Source organism: Trichosurus vulpecula, chromosome 1, assembly GCF_011100635.1.
Source record: "Trichosurus vulpecula isolate mTriVul1 chromosome 1, mTriVul1.pri, whole genome shotgun sequence".
In the NCBI taxonomy this organism is placed as follows: domain Eukaryota; kingdom Metazoa; phylum Chordata; class Mammalia; order Diprotodontia; family Phalangeridae; genus Trichosurus; species Trichosurus vulpecula.
In genome coordinates, this window is record NC_050573.1 from 2317998 (window position 1) to 2334954 (window position 16957).

Genomic DNA, 16957 nt, shown 5'->3' on the forward strand with positions numbered 1-16957 from the left:
ATGGAATATGATATATCCATTCTATATTGTTCAACACACAATATCTTTTCACTTCTTTGCCCTTGAAATGTGACCCATTGTCACTTTGAATCTGCATTGGGGTTCCATAGTATAAACTTACAAGATCTAGGGTTTTACAGGTGTTTTTCTGAGTTGCGTCCTTATAAGGACAAGCCACTAGTACACCTGAATAGGTGTCAACACACGTACATACATATTTACATCCTTTATCCTGGGGTAGTGGGCCAATATAATCTATCTGCCAAATTTGGGCTGGAACTTTTCCCCTTGCTATTTCTCCAGTTACTATCCTAGGAAGAGTTCGTTCTTTTTCTAATTGGCATATACAACACCCCTCTGTTATTTGTTTTAACAACGCATGAGAGATACTGATACCTCGATCTTGTGCCCATCGGTGGGTGGCCTGGACCCCTAAATGGCCGGCGGTCTGGTGGACCCATCTCGCTAAGGCTAAGTCATCAGTTGGAGTTGGAGTAGGGACAATACATTCAGTGGCAATCTTTGCTAGTCGATCCGCGTGTGCATTGTACTCATGCTCTGGTGTGGTCAGGGTCGCGTGAGCATCAACATGAAAAACTGACAGATCTGTAACCAAAGACATGTCCCATATATTTTCCCATAACTCTTTACCCCAAACTTGTTTGCCATGAATCTCCCAATTCTGATTCCTCCATATAGGCATCCAAGTAGCTAATCCATTAGCTACCGCCCATGAATCAGTAAATATATGACACTGTCCTCCCTTCTCCATTCTGATGGCCTGATGTACTGCCATCAGTTCAGCATATTGGCTACTTCCCCCTATCCCAGAACTTTCCAGAGTTCGCCTAGTACAGGGGTTATAGGCTATTGCTTTCCAATGTCTCTTCTGTCCTAAATATTTTGCTGTCCCGTCAGTAAACCAAGCGTGTTTCTTCTGTTCTACACTTAGTCCATCATACCCATTATTCCATTTCACTAAGGATGGTACCATTTGTTGCTTAGATTCAATGGGTTTTTCATTTCTCTCAGTGCCAATGTTCGCCACCGACTCATGTAAAGCAGAAACTCCACTTTTGCCTGCTCTGGACCTATTCTGAATATACCACTTCCATTTGATTATGCTCGCCTCTTGTTCATGTCCAATTCTGTGAGAAGCTGGGGTACTCATTACCCAAGTCATAATTGGAATTCCAGGCCTTAATATCACTTCATGACCCAGGGTTAGTTGCTCAGTTTCTACTAAAGCCCAATATGCAGCTAACAGCTGCTTCTCAAAAGGTGTATACTGCACTCCAGATGAGGGCAGTTTCCTTGACCAAAAGCCTAAAGGTACACTTCGGCTCTGTTGTTTTTGCCACAGACTCCAATTTGCATAGTCATCTTGTACAGTCACTTGTAACTCCACTGGCCCATTTTGCATAGGCCATAAGTCCAGGGCTAATTGTATAGCAGCCTTTGCTTTCTCAAAAGCTCTACTTTGTTCAAGGCCCCAATCAAATTCATATTTCTTTCTGGTGACTTTATACAAGGGTTTTAAAATTTGTCCCAAATGTGGGATGTGGTGTCTCCAATAACCAAATAGCCCTATGAACTTTTGGGCCTCTTTCTTATTAGTAGGGGTGGGAAAATACTGAATTTTTTGTCGAGCTTGTGGGAGAATTTCTCGCAGTCCTCTATTCCACTGTATCCCCAAGAATTTTACAGTTTGAGCTGGCCCTTGAACCTTTGCGGGGTTGATTTCCCATCCTTTGCTTTTCATATGGTCAATTAATAATGGTAAACTCTCCTCCACTTCTTTTATATTCTTTCCCTGTATCATGATGTCATCTATGTAATGTGTAAGCTGTACACCAGGTAGCTTTAATTCATCCAAATGCTCAGCTACAATCCTGTGGCAAATAGTTGGGCTACGAATATATCCTTGTGGCAGGCGTGTAAATGTATACTGTCGGCCTTGCCAAGTAAAAGCAAACTGGTTCCATTGCTTGGGGTCTATTGGGATCGTAAAGAAGGCATTGGCCAAATCAATAACTGCATACCAAGTCCCTTCATGTTTTTGTATTCTCTCTATTAAAGTAACCGTGTCTGGAACAGCAGCATACAAGGGAGGAGTCACTTTGTTCAGCTGTCTATAATCTACTGTCATCCTCCATGTCCCATCTGACTTTCGGACTGGCCAGACAGGGTTGTTCCATTGAGTAGTTGTAGGGACTAACACTCCTGCCTCAACACATTCTCCTATAGTGTTGGCAATTTCATCTTGCCCACCTGGCACACGATATTGCCTCAAAGTAATTACTTCAGAAGGTTCGGGCAAAGTGATTGGATCCATCTTGATTTTCCCCACTAAGACTGCATTAATGCCTATTTTCCTCACAGCAAATTGGTATTTCCCTTCAGGTAAATTTAAAGTCATACCCTTCAAAATGTCTATTCCAATGATGTATTCAGGAATAGGCACAATAACCACACTATATTCTTTCTTGGGCAACTGTCCAATTTTCATCATCAATTTAACTTGTCTGGCTGATATTTCAGTCCCTCCTAGTCCTGTGATGGTAATAGGAGTTCCATGGCTGAATTTGTCTGGATTCCCATAGATAAGGGTGGCCTCGGCCCCAGTGTCTATTAATGCCCTAGTTACTGTACTTGACCCATTTTTCCAATATATGGTCAAGTTAATGTGAGGTCTGCAATCCAGCTTACGTATTTCCTTAATTTGGGCTGGGGCCTGGCCTGTTTCCTAGTATTCCCTAGCATGTGATTCACTTGGGTATGAAGGTTCAACATCTGTAGCATTTGCAGGAGCAGTTCTGATTTCCCTATCTCTCCTGTTATCGAGTCCTTTATCTCGGTACATCCTGTACAATTCATTGGTTGGAATGCCGTCTATCATTTCAAAACCTACCCCTGCTCTCAATAGAGCAGTGGACATTTCTTTTCTTGTCACTCCATTTTGGCGCCAAGTTTTCTGGCTGTTCACCCTTCTCTCTCGAGGAGATCTGTCCCTTCCCCAGTCTCCTAAGTCATGTAACTGTAAAATCTTATTTATCACCTCTGTAAGATGGGTCCCTACTTCCCCAAGTAACAGATTCAAAATTAGTTGTTTATAAGCAGGGGGAGCTGTCCTAATTATTAAATTCCTATGAGGGATTCCTATGGGATCATTGTAATATTTGTCTGCAGTTCCTGTCATAATAGCAGTCTTCATTACCTCCTCCTTTAGTCTCATGATACAATCTTTAAGTGAATACCAGGGTCTGTGCTCAGTGGGCCACATAGTATCATTAGTATATCTCTTATTGCATCCCGCAGCAGCTAATGCCAACAGGGTAGTCCTGCTAGCATCATCTCCTCGCTGATGATGTTCCCTAAAAGCTTGCTGAACTAGAGGATCATGGCTGATACCTATGAATCTCATACAGTCCCTCTTATCTGCTAATATTCCACCGGCCCCTTGATCACTGAGCCTTACCATCCAAGATATTAATGGTTCTCCTACTCTTTGGCTGAATCTACTCAAAACATCTGTGACCTCTTGTGGTGAGAAATCTTCCTGAAATTCCCTCGTAACTAAATTGCCACCTCTGGTTTCTGTCCTCCTCCTCTCTACAGGACGAACACTTGTCTGAGTATTTAACCATCTCCCATTCTCTGTGCGAGGGATGTCCTGAACCCTAGTAGCGTTTTCTGTCTCAGCCCCTAACACTGTCTCATTTTCCTCCCACTCACTTCCCCTGCCACCATGGCAAGGACAAAGCAGGCAGTCAGGCTTGGTCTGGGCTGAGTTGGGATGCACTCTTGGCTTATTTGGCCTCCTGTTGCTCCTACCCACATTAATAGAAAAGTTCTCATCTGAGTCAGTGGGTTCTTGAGCAGCAATTTGTTCTCCCGCTATCTGAGATTCCCCTTCTTGCTGTGGGGTAGGAATGCCCCCATCTCTTTCACTTAATCTCAATCTTTCATATACTAGCCGGTAGGCTGATAACACTATCCAGCTTTGCCTAGATAGTGATGCCCCTGACTGAATCCCAACATCTTGTAAACACCTTTCCAAATCCTTAGGATCTCCTCTCTGTAGCCTTGGTTCCCAGTTTTCACAGGGTCTGGCTTTTTTAGCCAATTCCTTTGCTAAGGAGGAATAAAATGGATCCTCCCACCCTGGGATATTCATCTCTTCCTCTGAAGTTCTTCTGCTTCTGAACAGAGATCTTATATCTAGCGATCCCATCCACCTCGTTGCCAAATATATTAGGAAGGCAGAATTTATGATTTCAAAGAGAATCTCATATGTGCCTAAAAGGTCCGGAACCGCAAGATACAAGGAATTCTCTAGGCAGAAGGCAGGAGAACTAAAGCATGTATTTACACTCCACAATAACAAGCCCACAAACCAGCGTCCCCATTTTGATATTTTCATCAAAAGCTTCCAGGCCCAATAAGTCCGCCTTATAAGGGTAACCAAAAGGCCACAGAGAAGCGAGATGGTATAAGGCAAAATCGTATACATGCTTCCCCTCTACGGTAAGAAGATTACCCACTAGCCTCTAGTCAGCTCTGCTACCGGCAGCTCAGCTTCGGCTGTAGGTGTCTCTGGCTCCAACCGGAAAAGGAAAGGATCTTCAAGCTGTCCTCTCCCCTCTTATAGAGTTTTTGACATCATCAAGCGCCGCCTGAACGACCAGGGCCAATTGGTTCTTGACTTGGCCCTTCCCCGTAGCGTAGACCACGTTAACACACTTCCCCTCAGCCAGCCCCATGACTCATCACACAGGAAGCTCTGGTCCTGCCCCGGAAGAGCAAGCCCCAGCGTCCAGGGAAGCTCAACGAGGCAAGCTGAGTCATTCAAAGAAAACAAAGTCCATTCTGGCTACACTGGGGAAATTCAGAAGCTGCTAAATAAAAAACAAGATCTCCACAGGGGTTCCCAGAAGGGTACTTCATCCATCTCTAAGAATGCAACATTTGACTCCATCAAAGCAAAGTAAAAGTGGAACTCAGAGAGATGCAGGATTCTTGGCTCATTCAGAAGGCACAGGAAATTCAGTTTGGCATTTACACTAACAATATACAATGCTTTCATGATGCCCTGAAGGCTCTTTGTAGGCAAAAGATATATGCTGCAGCTCACCTATTCACTGCCACCTTAATTACTGATAAAGACAGGATCCTGGAGAGATGGGCCAAATGTTTCCATAGTGTTCTCAGGAGACTTTCACCAATCAGAGGTATCAGTCCTTCTTGAACACATTTTACACCCTTAGGGTGTATGAATCAGAGAATGATAATCTAGGTAAAACAGAAAGAGGAGATGGACAATGAAAAGAGAGAGAGAAATCCCATGTTGGAATGGGAAAGAAAAAGGGATGGAACTCAAAAGCTACTGAACAGGATAAGTTGAATGGGAAGAGAGAAAGAGAAATCTATATGAGAAACTGAAAGGGAAAATGAGAAGTAAGAAACATAGAATGAGATGAAAGCAGGAGAAAGAAGCACATTTCTGGAGAAACTAGAGTTAAAAGATATGGCATCTTCTAAATGGGACCACGAAGGAATATGCCTATTTCTTTGCAACACATGAAACTTCTTTGAAAACCACCAGGGCACAGAGATACTGCAAACAAATATAAAAAGGCAGAAAAAATCAACATATCCTTTCATTCCATAATGAAATAACAATGATAATTAGTTCAGGGGCCACAAGCAAAAAAAAATACAAACCCAAATGGTAGAATGGGAAAGTGGCGAATGTTAGAGAAAAGTGGAAAAATTGGGACACAAATACATTGTTGGTGGAATTGTAAAATGATCCAAACATTTTGGAGAGCCATCTGGAATTATTTGGGCATAGCAATACTTGGTCTATTTGTAAACATGATTAAGGAAAAAGGAAAAGAGCATACATGTTCTAAAATGTTTATAGGAACTCTCTTTGTGTGGGCAAAGAACTGAAAACTTCAGAGATGCCCATCAATTTGGGAATGATTGAAGAAATTGTGGTATATGATTGTGATGGAACACTACTATGCTATAAAAAATAATGACCTCAAGATTTTAGAAAAACATGGGAAGAGTTGCATGAGACACTGAAGTGGGAAATGGCAGAACAAAGAGAATATTCTATACAGTAACAGAAATATTATTTTAAGAATGACTTTGAGTGAAGAAGTTATTTTGTCTATTACGAACACCCAAATTAGCTGTAAAGGACATATAAAGATAGATGTTATCTGCATCCAGAGAAAAGAACTGATAAATGGAAGTATGTAGGGAATAACTTACATACACACACCTAGGGCGGCAGGCTTTGGAGAGGGAAGAATAGAAGAAGAAAACTACATCATAATTTTGTTGTACATTTCAAAGGAATAGCAACTTGTGCACGGTGGATTTGCAGTTTCATGTAAATCATGCTTAAGCTTGGAATCCCTAGAGGGAAACTAGAGACAGGGAGCCACATGCCTGGGATCTGACAGGGAACCAGCCCCAGGGCCATGGCTGCAGATAAGGCGGACCAGGAGATACCTTTGGTTACTTTGTCCAAGCCAGGGTAGGCCCGTAGGAAGGCATGATTCTTGGATCTCCAAGGGGGCTGCATCTGAATGCAAGACAAGGGAATTTCTAACCAGGAGGTTAGAGATTAGGGATGTCAACCTGAAAGTTGGTTAAAATAGGCAAATAAGCTAGGTGATATGTAAATTCATATTGTTTATTCCCTTAAAGCTAGCGAATACATACATGTATGGAGCCAGACAAAATCTAACTACTTGAACAGAAGAATGAGAAGGTTTTAATACATTTTTAGAACAGCTGCAACTCAGCATACCTGGGTTACTTAATCTTATGATCCCCATCTATGTTTAATCATGACAAAAGAAAAGGATTTTCCTCAATTGAATAGGTAGTAAATACAATAAGATAAGAGAGTTGACAAAGGGTCCATTGAAATTATGACCCAGCGTTTCTGTGTTTAATTTACTATTAACATTCCCTAACATAGTATATGCCCATAAAATGTTAAGCAAGATAGTTTCTTGGGTTGAGGGTCTCATCCTTAATGGCTAATAGAGGAAAGGATGTTCTTAAGTCAGCCCGATCTGGTCTTGTTGACACAGGAAGAGGCATTCTCTGAGTGAAGAGAACAAATAGGTTGTTTGTTTAAGCTGGTTAATCAGTTCAGTTTCTTCCTCTGGTTAATCAGTGCAGGTTCTGGCCCTTATTGAAGTTACAAAAATGATGTTAAATGATCATCGGGGGACAGGGAGACAGGGCACTTGGGGCCTGACAGGAAGGCTGAAATCAGGACTCCAGGAATCCTAGGGGCAAAGTCTGAAGTCTGCAATAGTGTTATCCAATGATAAATCTGGAGAAAGTGAGCCAGGAGTTTAGGAAGTGATGGAAAAGATCTAGGGGCAGGGAGCTCATCCGGCAGCCAGGCTGGGGAGGAAGGTGTGCTCTGGGCAGACCTGGAGGACACTCACCATGAGGTCAGATGAGGAGAATGAGACTGCATTACACGGGTAGCCAGTAGAACCAGGAAAAATAGTGGGGCTTTGGCTTAGACCTACCTGGGACCTGCAAGCACAGAGCTGGGTTCCAGCAGGGAAAGATATCTCAGATCTAGGGGAAGTGAGAGGTTTGAGGTGAAGGTAAGGCAGAGCAGTCTGGGCTCAAAGACTTCCCCCTTCTTTCCAGCCCCTACTGTGAGAGTCTTCCTTTTTCCAAGAGTACCGCCCTGTCCAGCCCATGAGGTCTCCAGGATGGTAGGGCCCTTTCCTCCAATCATACACAGCTCTAAGACTCAGAGACTGGCCTGCTTCTCCCCCCAAGCCCTGCCTTCTATCACATGGAATGCCTTCTACAGTGCAAAGACCCCCTCTCCAGTCCTAAACTCCTCCCAGGCCTCCAAACTCCACCCAGAGTTCAAACTCCACCTAGGCCACCATCCCCCAGGCAGCCCATCTCTGAGAGCTCCTCCTCTCCAGTTTCTCCACCTCCCCCTCCTCCCTCCCTTCCAGACTCACCCCCTCCTCCTCCTGAGCAGAAAGACTGCCTGGATAAAAATGTAGCCCAATACTACCTGAAAGTGATACTCTAACTCCAGAGGGAGCGCCAGTCTTGGAAGTGAAGATGGTCTGAACAGGAAGACTACTTCCCTCCTTCTCTTATTCTTTCTCTTCTTTCTGCCTCCCCTCCACTCCCCATCCTTCTATAGAGACCCAAGAGGCACAGGGGGCTTTGGAATCACAGGTGGGATGAGACCAGTCAGAGACTCAGTGGCCCCAGAGTCAGAGCTGTCTCTCCAACTGGTACTCTGCCCTCCTTGGACTGAGAACCAAGGATGAACAACATAATTTAAGTAATAGTAGCTGCCCTGCTGGGGACCAACTGGCCAGTTCCAGTTAGACAATGCTACTGTTACCTCCCTCCCCCTCCATCTTTCCTTTCTCCATCACCTCTTCTTCTTCCCTTCCCTCTTCCTTCCTTCCTTCCTTCCTTCCTTCCTTCCTAACTTCCTCTGCCTCCATCTTTCCTTTCTCCATCCCCTCTTTTTGCTCCTTTCCCTCTTCTACCTTTCCTTCCTTCCTTCCCTCCTTCCTTTGTCCCTCCGGTCCTCCCTTCCTCTGTCACAAGGAGTTATACTATTACATGTGGGAGTTCTGTTCAAAGGAGTATAAATTTTGATCTCTTAAATCTCCAAAGATCTTGAATTTTGGGAACTGGATTTTTTTCTTTCCTTCTAATTTATTCTGTCATTTAAAAAAAACTGGGACAATTAACGGTTATCTCACATAGTCTTCATTTATGATTTCTTGAAATATAGCTCTGAAAAACTAGGTTTTGTTAAAGTCCATTGGGATCCAAATGGAGCTACTTGACTATCCCTTTAAACCCAAATCACTGGCTCTCTGGCTGGCCAATAACAGGTCCCAGCCCAAGCCTCATTTACTCCTTCTTTGGGTTTTGACAGTTCAGAGTGAGTGAAAATAGTGTCAACCTTTAAAAAAGACTTTGTTCTCAGAAGGACAAACCAAAGCAGGCTGCGTGTGCACGGTTATTTCTCTCAAAGCTGGTGGATCACACATATGGAGATGCACATGGGAGATCATCACAAAAATGAGCCATAAAAGGACAGACAGTGGGGACCTGAGGTCTTCAGAACAATTCCCTCTCCTCCCTCACTCCCTCCCTTGCTGGCTCAGGATGCCTGTGTCAGCTAAAATCTCAGTCTTCAGAGGTTTGAACCATAATATGAGGAAGGAATTTCTTGATAGGCTGGATTGTAAATACAGTAATTGTCAGAGTGTCAATTGAAATTAGAGTTCCAGAATGTGTGATACCTGAACCAGCCAGCTATTGCTAGAAAAACCCTGCCCCCAGCCCCTAACTACAAACCCCAGTTTGCATAAGAAAAAAACAGACTGAGTTCCTGCCGTTTGGCAAGTGTCCTGGGCCCCAAGACTTTTTCCAAGGAATGTAAACTAATTACCAGGAAAAGCCTAATGCCTAACGATCTTCCTTTGTCTAACCGAGTGGGCTCAGAGATGTCTCTATCTTAGGTCAACAGACTGAGCTGGATCATCCCTTGCTCTGTCCATGGCCATTAAGGATGAAAGCCTCGGCCCTAGACATTATCTTGAATTATATGACTTCTGCCTTATCTTGAGCCTTCCTAGTTGTGGGAGTTATGGCAAGATGGACACAGGGATCCTGGGCTGTAATTTCAGTTGACACTTCATCAGCTATCTGATATGTTGTATCTACAATCTTATTAAGGAGGTTCCTTTTATCATGGTCATAAAAGGTACAGGCATGCCAAGTCTGCAAAATGACATTTCAAGAGGTAATTAACCACTGTACCCTGTATTCTCTATATAAACTACACTTTCACTCCAATGTGGGGTCATTTGATCTGGGATGATTTCCTGAATGCCCGCCGGCTAATAAATTCTCCATTTAAAACTTATACTCTGTGGAGTGTCTCACTCGCTTCTGGTACAACAGATGTCTGTGTCTTTTCTCTCATTAACATGACATGATATAACTAACGTAACATAAATAACATGACATGATGTAACTAACATAACACAACACAACACAACACAACATACATGAGGAAAGACAGATGCTCTTACTCAAAAGAGTGTCTGCTCCCAGGAGCCTGGTCCTTGGCTGGCATAAACAGAAGAATGCTCCTGCTCAGCCTCGTCTGGCCTTGTAGTTGGTGACACAGGAAGGGGCATTTTGGGCTCACTCAGAGAGCAAAGCAAAGCACGTCTGTTATGCCAGAACACCCAAAGCATTATATTAGGTTAAGCTCAGAGTGGGCCACAATGCCTTTCCTGATTGGCCAATCCAGGTTTTAGGCCTTTCTAAGGGGAGGGTGGATTCAAGGTTTGGGAAGTCCCCTGGCTGCTTCACAATACTAACTGTTTCTGTTCTAGTCAGAAGACCTGAGGGTCTTCCGTTCCAGAGTGATTCTTTTGAGAAGTCAAATCTTTAGCCTCATTTCTTACCAGGCCTTTAGTCTCTGAATGGGTATTGCCTCAAACAGACCTCAAGAGACCTTAGCTTACAAAGCCCAAGGTCGCCCACTGTCTTCAGGGCCATCGCCAGTGGTCCTGACCTATGTCTTGCCACTGGACTCTGAAAGACTCTGGGAGAGACAGTGAAGCTGATGACTTTGTGCTGTTATACCAGAAGCAAGTGAGACATGCCACAGAGCATAAGTTTTAAGTAGAGAATTTATTTAGCCAGTGGCCATTGGGGTCTTCCCAAATCAATGGCTACATTTTGAAGCGAAAGAGTAGTTTATATAGAGAATACAGGATTCAGTGGTTAATTATCTCTTGGAATGTCATTTTGCAGACTTGGCATGCCTGTACCTTTTATGACCATGATAAAAGGAACCTCCTTAATAAGATTGTAGATACGACATATCAGATAGCTGACAAAGTGTCAACTGAAATTACAGCCCAGGATCCCTGTGTCCATCTTGCCATAACTCCCACAACAAGGAAGGCTCAAGATAAGGCAGAAGCCATATAATTCAAGATAATGTCTAGGGCCAAGGCTTTCATCCTTAATGGCCATGGACAGAACAAGGGATGATCCAGCTCAGTCTGTTGACATAAGATAGAGACATCTCTGAGCCCACTCAGTTAGACAAAGGAAGATTGTTAGGCATTAGGCTTTTCCTGGTAATTAGCTTGCATTCCTTGGAAAAGTCTTAGGGGCCCAGGACACTTGAATGGCAGGAGCTCAGTCTGTTTTTTCTTATGCAGACTGGGGTTTGCAATTAGGGGCTGGGGGCAGGGTTTTCCTAGCAATAGATGGCTACTCAAGTATCATGTCTCCCACTTCTTTTATGGAACATTTCAAATATTTGAAAAGGAATGACTTGATCCAGAGCACCTGAGGTTTGGGCCACTAAGACAGGGACAGAATTAACATGAGAACGAATAAGGTTGGAGATATGAGAAAGTAATCAGGAACCTATAGTTACAGACAGGATCAATAAAATGAGGAGGGCCCAGCCAAAGTGCTAGCAGGGTGGTGAGCCAGGGGGAACATTGGCCCCCTGAAAATCACTCAATATCAGCTTAGGCTAGTGCCAGGTGAAAAGCTTGCAGTAAAAATTCCCTAAACGCATCCTGTAAAGCAGGGGTTTGGGAAGTAACTGAAGGCTTGCATATAGGGCAAGGGCAAGGCTCAGGCAGAAATTCAGAAGCTTCTTCATTTAGAGTGGCTGCAGCAGCCAGGGGGTCTAATTGCTTTTTAAAACAGGCAACTGGCTTAGGCAACTAAGGACTGCCTTAGGACTCCCAAAGCATGTGCTCTCCCTTCATCAACCTGCCAAGTGAAAAGTTTGTAAAGACAAGAGTGCTGACAAGAGTCAGTTAAAGTATATACCTGTAAAATATTAAGCAAGGTGCTCCTCTCAGGATTAGGGTCTCATCCCTCAATGGCTAACAGGGGAAAAATATCCTTAAGTAAGTCTGATCTGGCCTTGTCAACAGAGGTAGGGGTATTTTCTGAGCAAAGTTTAGAGAACAAAGAAGCCCAGGTCCTGGATCTTTTTCCAGTTACTCATTAATTCAGGCTACAAAATGGTATAAAACGTTCCACATTTTCCCCTTTTGGTCAAAGGCAAACTGAAAGTTTCACCTTAAAACCAATTAAGGTATGGAAAACCTCTATCTTACTCAGGGGTAAAGTTGGAGTCAGGCTTTTTTCTTTTCTGTGTTTGGACGTCCCCAGGGATTGGCAGAAATTGTAAACTAATTGTAAACAAGCAGAGGGAGCATAATAGCTAAAAATACTAAAAATACAGGAAAAACAGTCTTGGGAACGCAAGGACTCAGAAAAGGGAGCTGTCCTTCATGCAGGTACTGGTCCAGAGTGTCAGGAGGGGCTGCCTGTGTCTGATGCTGTCCCCTTCAGGCTCTTTGAAATCGCAGGGCAAGGTCTCCTATAGGCTCATATGTCCACTCCTCAGATGTGACAGAAGGAGCAAGGAGTCGATATCCACCTACCAGAGGCTCCCAGAACACATGTGATTTGATGATTGAGAGAAAAAAAAAACACAACATGGGTCCCAGCCACACAGGGCTGAGTTCAAACAATTACAATAAAGTTTTTTTCTCATAATTCACAATACTGCACAATTACATTGAGTCAGGTACAGCACAATAGAGGGGAGATTTGCATGTGACATGCTTTACATTTACAAATTAGATGACCAAGAAAACTTAAACATGAACCATACAAAGTAATGCAATCATTATTAACAATGTTGAACATCATACACTTCCTTGTATCCCAGTAACACAGTACATATAGCATCATTAACTTTTAGTCATGCCATGTCTCTTTGATGGCATTTACAAAATAATCCACATTTAAATCTTACTACCTAAACACACTTATTAGCTTGAATTTCCATGACTGATAAATTTTGGAGCCAGTCATACACATCTGTATATAATTCTTAGAGGAATCAATCTGATCCTATTGCCTTTTCCTCTCAAAATTTGCTATCCTATTTAATTAGACATTTATCACATTACATCTTTGCCTTATTACTTTGTCTAATCATTTCCTCCTTTTGGAGGGTGTTATCTCTATATTATTTCAATGTTTTATTTGGTCATGAACATAGGTTAAAATTGTAAGCTATTCATTCCTGTATCCTATTATAATAACTCAGAGATATTTCAATATTCAGCTATTACCTAACAGATTTAGCATAGTGCTTACAAAACTTCTTGATAATATAAATTTGCTATGAAAGAAACGAGGGACTATGTCATATATCTTAACAGAAGGAAAGAACTTCCTCAGCTCTTTTTGATTCCAGGCACGAGTCATATCTGATAGCCAATCTTATAGTCACCAGGTGCTGAAAGCAGGGCTTAGGAGTAACCAGGTGGGGACTTTACTTTTCAGAAAGGAAATAGCAGAATTGGGAAATAGAGTCAGGAAGATCCTACCTAGGCTGTGTCCAAGGTCATCTTCAAGACTTTTCCCAGGCACAGACCTTTCAAGTTCTCAGCTTGCAATACCTGCCATACTACTACTGGCTCCATGTGACCTAGTCCTGTAATCAGAGCTTAAAACAATATTAAATTGTAGTCCCATAAAATCTTAAATAGCAAATAAATATCCTTCAGATAAGACTGTCCAAATGTCATTGAGCTAATAATTATCAAATCAAGCTACATAACATTTCCATCTTCTAAATACTTCCTCACACTCTTTCCCAACTTGCTTAAACTATCTGAAACTATCATCCTCAGGATAGGGGAGGCTTAGCTAACTCCCCTTTGTCCCCAAACTTTCTTATCTGCCTTTCGTATCCCCTCAAGCTTTTATTTACCTTTCCAAATCTTTCAAACCCATTACTCAGTGTCCCTTTACACTTCAACCATAAGACAAAACAACTCATAAGTTAATACTTCTACTGACATAACTGTGTATACTGGAATCCCATTCCAGCTTGCTTAAACAAGCAAAAGAGGTTAATGACTGACCTCACAAGTTGATGGATTTGTCCCTGTTAACTCCTTCTGGAGGAAAAAAGGAACACTTTAGGAATTAAGTCTTATACACATTGTCTCATAAAACTTCTCTTCCCTTTTTCCCAAATTATTCTCGTTAACACTTTAGAAACCACATTATCTTTCATTTGGCTATACAAGAGTACCAATATAACCAGGCATTTGATTAAAACAACAAGATTTCACATATTTGCATTTAACCAGTTTTCCAATTTTTTTAAAAACAACTTCTTTCACAATGGTAACAGATTCTAGCAGATAACTTCCCTTTTGTCACTACCTGCTTATTTCTGATTAAAGAGATCTGCCATCTCATCTCCCCCTGAGGGTGGGTTCTTTTCCATCAGAAGGCAAGCTTCACTAATAAGAACTGTATCCTTAAGACCCACATCATCCTCGAAACCCAATCTTATCCTAAAAACCCATCACTTTTGCTGTCTTTAAAAAGCCAGGTTTTTTTAGGCTTCTGACCCCTACTGTTCTTTCTTTCAGTAAAAACTCAAATCCCAGTAATTGTTGCCCCTCCCCCTTCCTTCCCTTCTGACAGGTGAGCAAAAGTAGAACTCTTTCTTCTTATTTAAACTAATGGGGGATGAGTAAGGAATGCAGACTGCCCCCTTACTCAAAAATGTAGAATAAGACATTGAATGGGCCATGCTTTAACCACCCTCCCCAAGACTTCTATAGATAAGCATTAATTCTCAAGTATAAGGTTCTCATCCAGAACTTGGAAAACTGCAGGTTTGAACTGCAACCAATTTGCTTACAGGTGGAAATTCAGCAGGCCTTCTGAAAATCATACAAAAAGATTTTACAGAGCATTTTAAAAGTATTTTCCCTTCTTAAAGCAAAATAACCTTTAAACATTTGGATTCATTCATATTCCCAAAGTGCCATCACCAATTAGTCCATAAACCTCCAGATTAACATACATACTTTCAAAGTATTATAACAACTGAATTCTTTGTTTTTACAGAATTTCTAAATATCACAAAATCCTTTAGTCAAAAAGATGTTGTAATGGGGATAACACTTAGTTTCTATACCCAATTAAATTAGCTTTTATTACAATAACAAAGTTTACCAGGACTTTTAAAAGCTTTGTCCATAGGAATCCCTCTACCCTGAAAACTTTCACAAGATTGAATATCTAAACGTCCTCGGTTCAGTTAACAACCTCAATTCCTTAAGTAAGTACAATTCTTAATCTAACAACATCCAGATTATGAAAGAAATTATTTTCTAACAGCATAGGAAATGCGATGTTAACCAATTTGTATATAATAACAAATTTACAATTTAACAAATAACAAGCAATAATCATGTATTTAAAACTTGAAACAGATTCTAATTAATTACCAATCTAGTGATCATAACTGAGTTGGATAAGCAAATCAAATCTGGTTCGTAACCACCAGTGGTAACATTCTTAATTTCTAAGGCCCAATACTCTTAGCATAATAAAGGAAAACATTACAGTTTATAAAACCATATTTTAACAGTTCACAAGAGAACCCAAAAGGCCTCTGCACAAATTCCTGACTTAGAGCAAAAACAATTTCAATTGAACTTCCTTTTAAATAGAGACAAAACTTGGAAGTTTATAATTTCTTAGGTTACAGCAGTTGTCTAATTTCTTGACCTAATACAACTTTAAGCCCTAAACATTATTATGTGTAAAGTTTGAACTACTCGTGTCTGTCTAGGTAAATACATTTCTAAACCAAATATGACAGTTTAAAATTACCAAATTCTCATCACATCCTTTAAAAGCACCCAATTCACATATATCAAACAACCGCATAAGTCTTCTCAAATTACAAAATCTAAGAATTTTAGAAATACAGAAACAATAAATTTCAGATTGCAATTCCAGATTATCACATGTAGGATTTATTGATCCTATTACTTCTGGTATTTCTATATTAATACATTAATATACGTGCATAACATATATCAATTCATTAATATCTTAAATACACTTTAGTTATTTAACTGTATATTCTCAATCAGGTAACAAGTTTCTTTTAGCTTCAGCTTCCACAGTCTTTCAATGTGGAGGGTGGGGGGAGGTATGTGGCCAGGAGCACATGGCAGCCAAGAGCAACATCCCCCCACCAAAAGTTTCTCTCTCTTTCTTTCCTAATTCTTGACCCAAAGCACCTCAAACATTTCAAGTGAATAATCAATTACATACTCTCCCAGCTTTTATTATTTTTAGAATCTAACCATCCCTTAATTCAGAGCCCATTTTATCAATTTAGGTGAGCAAATTTCTAGACCTCTATGCACAGAGAACCGTCCATCTCGTCTTTTAAACCACCAGATATATTCTCATAATAAAAACTTCCTCACATGAAAAGTGTGTTCTCATGGTTAATATCAGTATTACTAATTAATTATTCACTTGTTACAACCACATATAACAGTTCCAAATTTTATCACATATAGAAATTATTCAACGTATTATTTTGGTATCCAAAAACTACTTCAAAGGTTAACAATTACATTAAATCAGAGAGAGAGATAATAATGTTGTATCTAAAATATAAACAACCATCATTATTATTTCTCTTTGCAAATCAGGAAACAGGTCAAACAGAGATTAAAATACAGTGTTGCAATTGGAACAAAAATGTGAAGTTACCTAGAGCAGAAGCTGGTATCCCAGTGATGACAATTCTGGGAGGCAGAAAGTCCAAATCCACCTACCTCACCCTTCCCCCACGACTGCAGAAGTTACTGAGCCTAGGGCAGTTTGCAGCTGCTGAGGACAGAGTGGGCAGGATGCATAGGACCTGGATGGCATTTCCAAGCTTTGCCAAAAAGAATGGGCTACGAAGGTACCCAGGGGCACAGGACTGACTGTCAGTCTGTGAATTTCTGTCCTTCTC